Source organism: Piliocolobus tephrosceles, chromosome 7, assembly GCF_002776525.5.
Source record: "Piliocolobus tephrosceles isolate RC106 chromosome 7, ASM277652v3, whole genome shotgun sequence".
Taxonomy (NCBI): Eukaryota; Metazoa; Chordata; class Mammalia; order Primates; family Cercopithecidae; genus Piliocolobus; species Piliocolobus tephrosceles.
The window spans coordinates 3,294,880-3,304,536 of record NC_045440.1 but is presented as its reverse complement, the minus strand read 5'-3'; positions in this window follow the sequence as shown (position 1 = coordinate 3,304,536).

The following is a 9,657-nucleotide window of genomic DNA, read 5'->3' as shown; positions in this document are numbered from 1 at the left end:
TTAAACGTAAGGGTTAATTTTGGGAATCTCAATTCTATTCTATTGGTCTATATGTTTTTCTCCTTATATCAGTACTATAATACATTGTCTTGATTACTGTAGCTGTGTTACAATTTTTGAGTTTGGGAAGTGAGAATCCTCCTTTTTTTTTTTTTTAAGATTTTTTTGGATATTCTGGGTCTTTAGCATTTCCTAATGAATTTTAGGATCATCTTGTCAACTTCTACAGAAAAAGACACCTGGAATTTTGACAGGCATTGTGTTGAATCTGGAGATAAATTTAAAGAGTATTGCAGCCAGGCACAGTGGCTCACGCCTGTAATCCCAGCACTTTGGGAGTCCGAGGTAGGTGGATCACTTGAGGTCAGAAGTTTGAGACTCGCCTGGCCAACATGGTGAAACCCATGTCTACTGAAAATACAAAAATTAGCCGGGCGTGGTGGCATGTGCCTGTAGTCCCAGCTAATTTGTAGGCGGAGGCAGGCGAAACAGTTGAGCCTGGGAGGTGGTGGTTGCAGTGAGCCAAGATTGCACCACTGCACTCTAACCTGGGCAGAAAAGAAGACTCTGGCTCCAAAAAAAAAAAAAAAAAAAAAAGAGTATTGCCATCTTAGCATCTTGTGATCCATGAATATGGATTGTTTTTCCATTTATTTGACTTATTTCAACAATGTTTTGTAGTTTTCAGTATACAAGTCTTACACTCATTTTATTAACTTTGTTCCAAAGCATTTTATTCTTTTTGATACTATTGAAAATTGAATTGTTTTCTTAATTTTTGGAATGTTCGTTGCTAGTGTGTAGAAACACAACTGATTTTTGTATGGTCTTGTATCCTGTAACCTTACTGAACTCATAGTTAGTTCTAATGCCTCTTTTTTTGGTGGATTCTTTAGGATTTTTTTATGTACAAGGTCATGTGGAAATAGAGGTATTTTGTTTCTTTTTTCCAATCTGGATGCCTTTATTTCCTTTTCTTGACTGGCTGGAATCTCCAGTACTATGTGCCAGTCCATGAGAACAAACATGCTTATCTTATACGTGAACTTAGAAGAAAAGCTTTTAGTCTTTCCGAAATATTATCATGCTATTAAATATTAAGTCAGCTGTGGGTTTTAATAGATATTCTTTATCAGATTGATGAAGTTCCCTTCACTTCCTACTTTGTAGGATGGTTAGGTGTTTTTTTTTTTTTTTTAATTATTACTGCATTTTTAAATCATGAATGGGTGTTAACTTTTTTTCCTCTGAAATCTTTGGTTTTTGTCTTTTATTCCATTGATATAGTATATTACATAAATTAATTTTCAAATGTTAAGCCAACATTGAATTTCTGTGATAAATCCCATTTGGTTATGGTGTATACTTCTTTTTATGTGTAGCTGGATTCAGTTTTCTAGCTTTTTTTTTTTCAGAAATTTCGCCTCTATATTCACCTCTATATTCTTTGGGGATATTGGTCTATAAATTTCTTGTAATGTCACTGTCTGTTTGATAATATTAGCCTCATATAACAAGTTAGGAAGTGTTCTAGTTTTTGGAAAAATTGAGAAGAACTGGTTTTAGTTCTTTTAATGTTTGGTAGATTTCACTAGTGAAGTGAAGTGATCTGGTCCCAGTCTTTTTTTTTTTTTTTTTTTTTTGTAAGAAGTTTTTAAATGACCAACTCAATCTCTTTGTTTCATACAGGTCTATTCAGATTTTCTATTTCTTTTTGAGTCAGTTTTGGTAACATTTGTCTTTATAGAAATTTGCCTAGTTTCATCTAGGTTATCTAACTTTTTGGCATACCACAGTGTTTCCGTAGAACCCTTTTTTTCCCTGTGAGGTCAGTAGAGATGTTCTCGCTTTCCTTCACATCTGAGTCTTCTCTCCTTTTTTCCTGATCGATCTTGTTAAAGGTTTTCCAAATTTTGTGGATCTTTTTGAAGAACCACCTTTTAATTTTGTTGCTTTTATCTGTTTTTCTATTCTCTGTTTCATTTATTTCTGTTCTTTATTCTTTCCTTCTACTTGTTTTGCATTTAGTTTGCTTTTCTTCTTCAAGCATCTTAAGGTCAAGTTTAGATTATTTGAGATCTTTCTTCTTTTTAATATAGGCACTTACAGCTCTGAATTTCCCCCTGTGCACTTTTTTTAGCTAGATCCCATAGGTTTTGGTATGTTGTGGTTTTAATTTGGATTTACCTCAAAATATTTTCTAGTTACCCTTGTGCTTTCTTCTTCGATTCAGTTATTTAGGAGTGTGTGGTTTAACTGATACCATCTTGTGTATTTCCTTACACCAATACAGCTTGGTTCCACCTGGCTCCTTTGTGCTCTTATTGTCAAATATATTACATTTCTGTATGTTATAGGACCAACACCACAATTAGATACCTATTGTTTTGTGCAATTGCTTTTTTAATCAGTCAAGAGAAGAAAAACGAAGACATGTAATTATGCAGCTTTTATCATTACCTACATAATTTCCTTTATTGAAGCTCTTTGATGTCCCTGCTCATATATTTTCCCCTTCTTGGGTCTGCATAGGTCACTGGTTAGTCAAAGGTTGTGCTTAAGCCCCTTAGTTAGATTTTCATCCTTTACTTTTGGATGTGTGTGTAGTTCAGAGGTTGCTATCACACATTGGGGAATTTTCATTTTGTTTGGCTCTGCATTCAGCCAGGGACTAGTAACTGGGAGTCCCTCTTTAATCACTCCTGAGATGTCTCAGCCTCAAACATGCACACAGTCTTCCAGACAGTCAGGAACGAGAGCAATTTTAGTTTTAAGCCTGGCTTTCTAGGCCTCACCCCTGGGTTGGAGTAGCTTATTTTTCTGCCAGTGTTTGCTCAGAGGTTGTGTTCACACCTCTTGTGCCAGTGAGACTGTAAATGACTACCCCATTTTCCTAAAAATTATCTTTATCTTTTCCCTTTTTCCTGCGTGTTCACCTCTTAGCTCTTTAGGAATGCAATTCTAACCTTTACCTTCTCTCCACCAGGCACTCCCTGCACCGAGAGGTTATCTAACTACATGTTTCCTTAGAAATTCTAAGGACCAAATGTTGAACCAAACCAGTCACTCTCTGGGATTCTCCCCCACCAGGAAATTACCTCAAGATGACAGTCAATTTACAACCCAGCTCTGCCCTCCATGGTGGCAGCCAGCAAGTCGCGAGTCACGCAGACCCCGCACCTCCTCCTCTCCATAGCACTCACTCCAAGTCCCTCTTAAAGGCTCTGCTTTCTGCCACCAAAGCTGAAGCAGTTGCCTTAAGGCAGAAGCCTGTACCTCTTCCCCTCAGCTAAGCTCTGGAATAAAAGTCGCTTTCTTTCTATCAGCCCTCACTCTTATTAACTGGACTGTGCAGGCAATGAGCAGCTGGACTTGGATTTGGTTACAAGCCTTCTGCCTTGTGTTGATTGGTCTGTGCACAGCTTGGGGAAAGCTTTCAGGTCTGCCCAACATCCTGCTCTGACTGGCCTTGAGTGGGTGAAACCTAGTGCACGTGCATAGCCTCCCCAACTGGCAGAATTGACTGTGATCCCGGAATTCATTGGGATCCCAGCAGCGCTGTTCTGGGCTCTTGCCCTGGTTCTATGAAGCCGCTCTGCCGTTCCACTCAGAGTCTGGAGCTCCAGCCTCCTTCACTGCTCTCCACGCAGTCTCCACCGTTTTGACAACACCCTTAGGCATGCAGTTCTCCAGGTACTGTTTCAAATAAAGCCAGTTCCCTCAGGCAGAGCTGCAAAGGGCATGCCCTCCCCCAACCCCACCACCACAGGGCCTTTTTCTAGGAATGACATCCCTGCTCTACAGGGGAGCACTGAGGGAGGATAATGTGGCAGCCCTGGTCTTCTTGGTTTGCCTTCCCTGGTATAGAATCTCTGTCCTGTGAGAGAGCTGGCAGGGGCAATCAGGCGTCTTATTCGTGGCCTGCTGCAGAGCTTCTGTCCTTTAAGTGCAAGGAGGCCCTAGTCCTGTTAGCTCCCCTTGCTTGGAATAGATCTTCCGCAATAAGGAGCTGGGGAGGATGAGAAACGCCAGCAGCCCCTCCCTCCTGGTAAAAGAAAAACTCCAGCTGAATTAAATGTAGAGGAGTTTAATTGAGCAATAAACGATTCGCAAATCAGGCAGCCCCCAGAGTCACAGCGGATTCACAGAGACTCCAGCACAGCCACGCGGTGGAAGATTTACAGACGAAACAAGGGAATGATGTACAGAAATCGGCAGTGAGGTACAGAACAGCTGGACTGGTTGCAGGCTGGTGTTTGCCTTATTTCAACAGTTTCAACACTTAGCAGTTTATGAGTGGTTGAAATATGGCCCCTGGGATTGGCTCAGCCTCCCAAAGTAATTTTTGTATTTTTAGTAGAGACGGGGATTTCACCACGTTGGCTAGGCTGGTCTTGAACTCCTGACGTCAGGTAATCCACCCACCTCGGCCTCCCAAAGTGCTGGGATTACAGGCATGACAACAGGGCATACTCCCAAATTAGGTTTTCAATCTTGCCTATTAAGCTAAGTTGCAGTTCATCCACAAGGACTCATATATAGAAGTACGGAGGCCTTCTCAGGCCATATTGAGTTTGCTTTAACACTCCCAAGGTGAAACTGCAGCCCCAGACAGGGTGTTAAGTGGAGCGGGAATCTCCATGTTCTTGATCGCATCTCTTGGTCACATCTGCCAGAGCATGGGGCCCAGAATAGAGCTTCTGGAGCTGTAGGGGAGGAGGGGTAGGCAAGGTCGTGGCTCAAAGGCCACAGACTTTGGCTATTCCTCTTACCAGTGTTTAGTACTTTTTTTTTTTTTTTTTTTTTTTTTTGAGACAGGGTCTCACTCTGTTGCCCAGGCTGGTGATCTCCGCTGACTGCAACCTCCGCCTCCCGGGTTCAAGAGATTCTCCTGCCTCAGCCTCCCGAGTAGCTGTGATTACAGGTGCCTACCACCATGCCTGGCTAATTTTTGTATTTTTAGTAGAGACAGGGTTTCGTCATGTTGACCAGGCTGGTCTCAAACTCCTGACCTCAGGTGATCTGCCCACCTCAAGCTCCCAAAGTTCTGGGATTACAGGAGTGAGCCATCATGCCTGGCTGTTCATACATTTTCTCAAAGACTGTTTCTCCATCTGCTGTGTGTTTTAGGACAATTTCCGGAGACTTTATGACTTGTTTGTAGTTTTTTACAATACTTTTCAGTTGGGCGCAGTGGCTCACACCTGTAATCCCAGCACTTTGGGAGGCCCAGGTGGGCAGATCACTTGAGGCCAGGAGCTTGAGACCAGCCTGGCCAACTTGGCGAAACCACGTATCTACTAAAAATACAAAAATTAGCCGGGTGTGGTGGTGCACACCTGTAGTCTGAGCTAATCAGGAGACTGAGGCAGGAGAAACGCTTGAACCCGGGAGGCGGAGATTGCATGAGCTGATATCACGCCACTGCACTCCAGCCTGGATGACAGAATGAGACTCTGTCTCAAAAATAAAAATTAATTAATTAAATTGAATGTTTTTCCCCAGTGAAATGGCTGTTTTGCTGGGGAGAATTTCAACTGAGCTTCATTTCTGTGTCCCTTCCATTCTGAAAGTCCTGCTCATTTGCCAGCGAGGGATGTTTTGTGGAGTAGGAAAGAGTGGCTGCATTTCTAGTTGGCATTACATAAGCCCCTTGACACACACACTGGGTATGTGGCCTGTACCCAACTCCATTTCATGCCATGATTTCTCAAGCACTGAGCATAAAATAAACCCAAGCAATTTGTTCTGTTCTATGTGTACCGAATCGGTTAGCAAGATTTGGCTTTTATTTCTAATGAGGGAAACGTGCGGGTTCACTTTTTCAGTTTGGCTTCAGCAAAACATTCCAAGAGAAAGTATTCTACCCATAAGGACCTCCTGAAAAACGTGAAAGTTTTCACAAATCCAATACATTTTCCCAAGTTTCAGAGTTACACTGACGTGAAAAGGCTGTGCTGAAATCAATGCTAAGAATGCACAACTTCCTTTACTTTTCAAATTTTAAAAATATTACTTTTATAATGTAATAATTGTTCTATAATCTCCCAATACGTCTTTCTAGCAGAAATTTTAAAACTAGAGGAAGTATCGTTTTATTTATTATTTCATTTATTTATTTATTTTGAGACACGGTCTCACCCTGTTTCCCAGGCTGGACTGCAGTGGCCCAATCACAGCTCGCTGCAGCCTTGACCTCCCAAGGCTCAGGTGATCCTCTTGCCTCAGCCTCCCAAGTAGCTGGGACTATGCCACCATGCCTGGCTAATTTTTGTATTTTTAGTAGATATGGGTTTTTGACATGTTGCCCAGGCTGTTAATTTTTGTATTTTTACTATGGGCTTTTGTCATGTTGCCTAGACTGGTCTCGAACTCCTGGGCTGAAATGATCCACCCACATCAGCCTCCCAAAGTTCTCCCGCAGGCATTAGCCACTGCACCTGGCCATCTTTAAAAGCTTCTGTGTTCCTTCAGACTTACTCAGGCAAATCACCTGGTTTCTCCCATGGGTTGCATTAATCAGTCGGATCACATTAGACCAGGAGTCCCGGATAGTCTAGTTTCATTGTATTATGCAGACTTTCGCATGCTACTTTCATAATTTTTACCATATCTTCACATTTTTTTCTATACCCGTGTATCGCTTGCACTTATTAAAATTTTTTGTAATACACTTTCAAGTATTTCTTTCTTCTTCTTCTTTTTTTTTTTTTTTTTTTTGAGACGGAGTCTCACTCTCTTGCCCAGGTTGGAGTGCAGTGGTGCAATCTCGGCTCAGTGCAAGCTCCGCCTCCCGAGTTCACGCCATTCTCCTGCCTCAGCCTCCCCAGTAGCTGGGACTACAGGCACCCGCCACCATGCCTGGCTAATTTTTTGTAATTTTAATAGAGACGGGGTTTCACCCTGTTAGCTCTGCCCACCTCGGCCTCCCAAAGTGCTGGGATTACAGGCATGAACCACTGTGCCCGCCCAAGTATTTCTTTCTAAATGCGTTCATTTTTAAAGCAAATGTTTTATCACTCGTGCAAATAGCCAATTAATAAATATAATGAAAACAAAAATTAAACATTCTAGCTAGATACTGTTAAAGGCTCTGAACTTGAGGCCTGCTTTCTCTGTTTAAAGAGAGCTATGCAATAGAATAGCTGTATTTGATTAGTGCTTACTGTCAGAAGCACTTTATACATGGTATATCATTTAATATTTATAACAATTGTATGAGGTAGATTATTTCCCCATTTTACACAAGAGGAAGCTAAGTGATACTGGGTCTGTGTCCCCACTCAAATCTCATGTCAAATTATAGTACCCGAGGTTGGAGGTGGGTTCTGGCGGGTGGTGACTGGATTATGGGGGTGGATTTCCCCTTTGGTGCCGTTCTTGCCATAGTGAGTGAGTTATTTCGAGATCTGGTGGTTTAAGTGTGTAGCCCCGCGCCCCCCACCCCGCTTCTTCCTGCTCCAGTCCTGTAAGACGTGCCTGGTTCCCTTTCACCTTCTGCCATGATTGAAAATTTCATGAGGTCTTAGAAGCCACCATGCTTCCTGTACAGCCTGCAAAACGGTGAGCCAATTAAACCTCCTTTCTTTATCAATTACCCAGTCTTAAGCATTTCTTTTTCTTTTTCTTTTTTTTGAGATAGTCTCTCTCCGTCGCCCAGGCTAGAGTGCAGTAGCACGATCTTGGCTCACTGCAACCTCTGCCTCCTGTGTTCCAGCGGTTCGCCCACCTCAGCCTCCCAAGGAGCTGGGATCACAGTTACCCACCATCATGTCCGGCTAATTTTTGTATTTTAGTAGAGACAGGGTTTCACCATGGTGGCCAGGCTGGTCTTGAACTCCTGACCTCAGGCAATCCACCTGCCTTGACCTCCCAAAGTGCTGGGATTACAGGTGTAAGCCACTGCGCCCAGCCAAGTATTTCTTTATAGCAGTGTGAGAACAGACTAATACTCTGAGGTACAAGACAGAACAAGTGGCAGAGGCAGTGGATCAAGCAGCATGAACATAAGCAACTCCATCTTAGAAAGACTCCATCTTACATTTTAAAAGGCATCATGCCGACAGGGACCAGATGTTCACCTAATCAACAGACACTGCACCCAACCAGATAAGGACAAAACTAGGCATACTTTTCCACTATCAGTCGTCACCAAAGTACTCTGGAGAGCAGGACCTCACCAGCTCAAAACAGCCATCTTAACAGACACTGTCTTGCTGTCACTTGTGATAAGCACCTGGCATCCACTTCTGAAGTCTATGCCCACATAAAAGACTCTTCCTTGCTAGACCTTGATGGATAGCCTGGACAAAGCCAGGACATTCTTTTTGTCTACATTGCTCTTCCTGAACTGGTTAACCCTTTCCCTCATCCCTTTTCTCTTGATTTTGTTGTTGTTGCTGAGACGGGGTCTCACTCTGCCGCCCAGGCTGGAGTGCAGTGGCACCATCTCGGCTAACTGCAACCTCTGCCTCTCAGGTTCAAGCAATTCTCCAGCTTCAGCCTCCAAAGTAGCTGGGGTTACAGGCGCAAGCCACCACGCCTGGCTAATTTTTGTATTTTTAGTAGAGACAGGGTTTCACTACATTGGCCAGGCTGGTCTCAAACTCCTGACCTCAAGTGATCTGCCCGCCTTGGCTTCCCAATGTGCTCGGATTACAGACGTGAGCCCCTGCACCCGGCCTCTCTTGATGTAAAATTTACTTTATTTGATGTGGGATGTTTAATCTATAACATTTATATATCCATTAAGCATACCACACTATGTATGCTTTGCAATGTTGACTGACTTGTGGAATGGTTTGACCCTCACGGCTTGACTACTGAGTGAATGGGTAATAGTAAGGAGACTCGCCTCCTTGGTAATTCTATGTAGCTCGTGGCTTCTGTGATTGAAATAGCATCACTACTTGACAGTCTGACACTGTGGAAAGACACAAACATGCGTGGACCTGGTTGTCTGACCTTGAGAGGCTCAGGATAGCCAGGATTCAAATAGAGGCAGGCAGGAGTCAGGGCACCTAGCTGCCTCCTACATAATGCAAAAGACAAGTGATTCTCTGTGATTTGATGCCATCTGTGCCTCAATTACGAATGCCTGAGATTGCACCGGAGTATATGGCCCTACTTGGGAAACGCCGGTCCGGGGGGATGTCCAGACGGCTCTGAGGAAAGGCGTCCTCCTTCCACACTCAGATACACATGGAAATGCTGCGCATTCTCTCAGCTTTCGGAGATTCACACTTTGTACTGGCATCTAAAAGGTTCTCAAAGTCCTGCAGCAAAGACTCTCTTAAGCTTTCTTTTTCTTTTTTAGAGACAGGGTCTCATTCTGTTGTCCAGGCTGGAGTGCAGTGGTGTGATCATGGCTCACTGCAGCCTCGACCTACTGGACTCAAGTGATCCTCTTGCTTCAGCCTTCTGAGTAGCTGGGCATGTGCCACTACACCTGGCTTTTTTTTTTTTTTTTCTTTTTTTTGAGATGGAGTCTTGCTCTGTTGCCCAGGCTGGAGTGCAGTGGCACGATCTCGGCTCACTGCAAGCTCCGCCTCCCAGGTTCACGCCATTCTCCTGCCTCAGCCTCCCGAGTAGCTGGGAGTACAGGCGCCGCCACTTCGCCCAGCTAATTTTTTTGTATTTTTTTCAGTAGAGATGGGG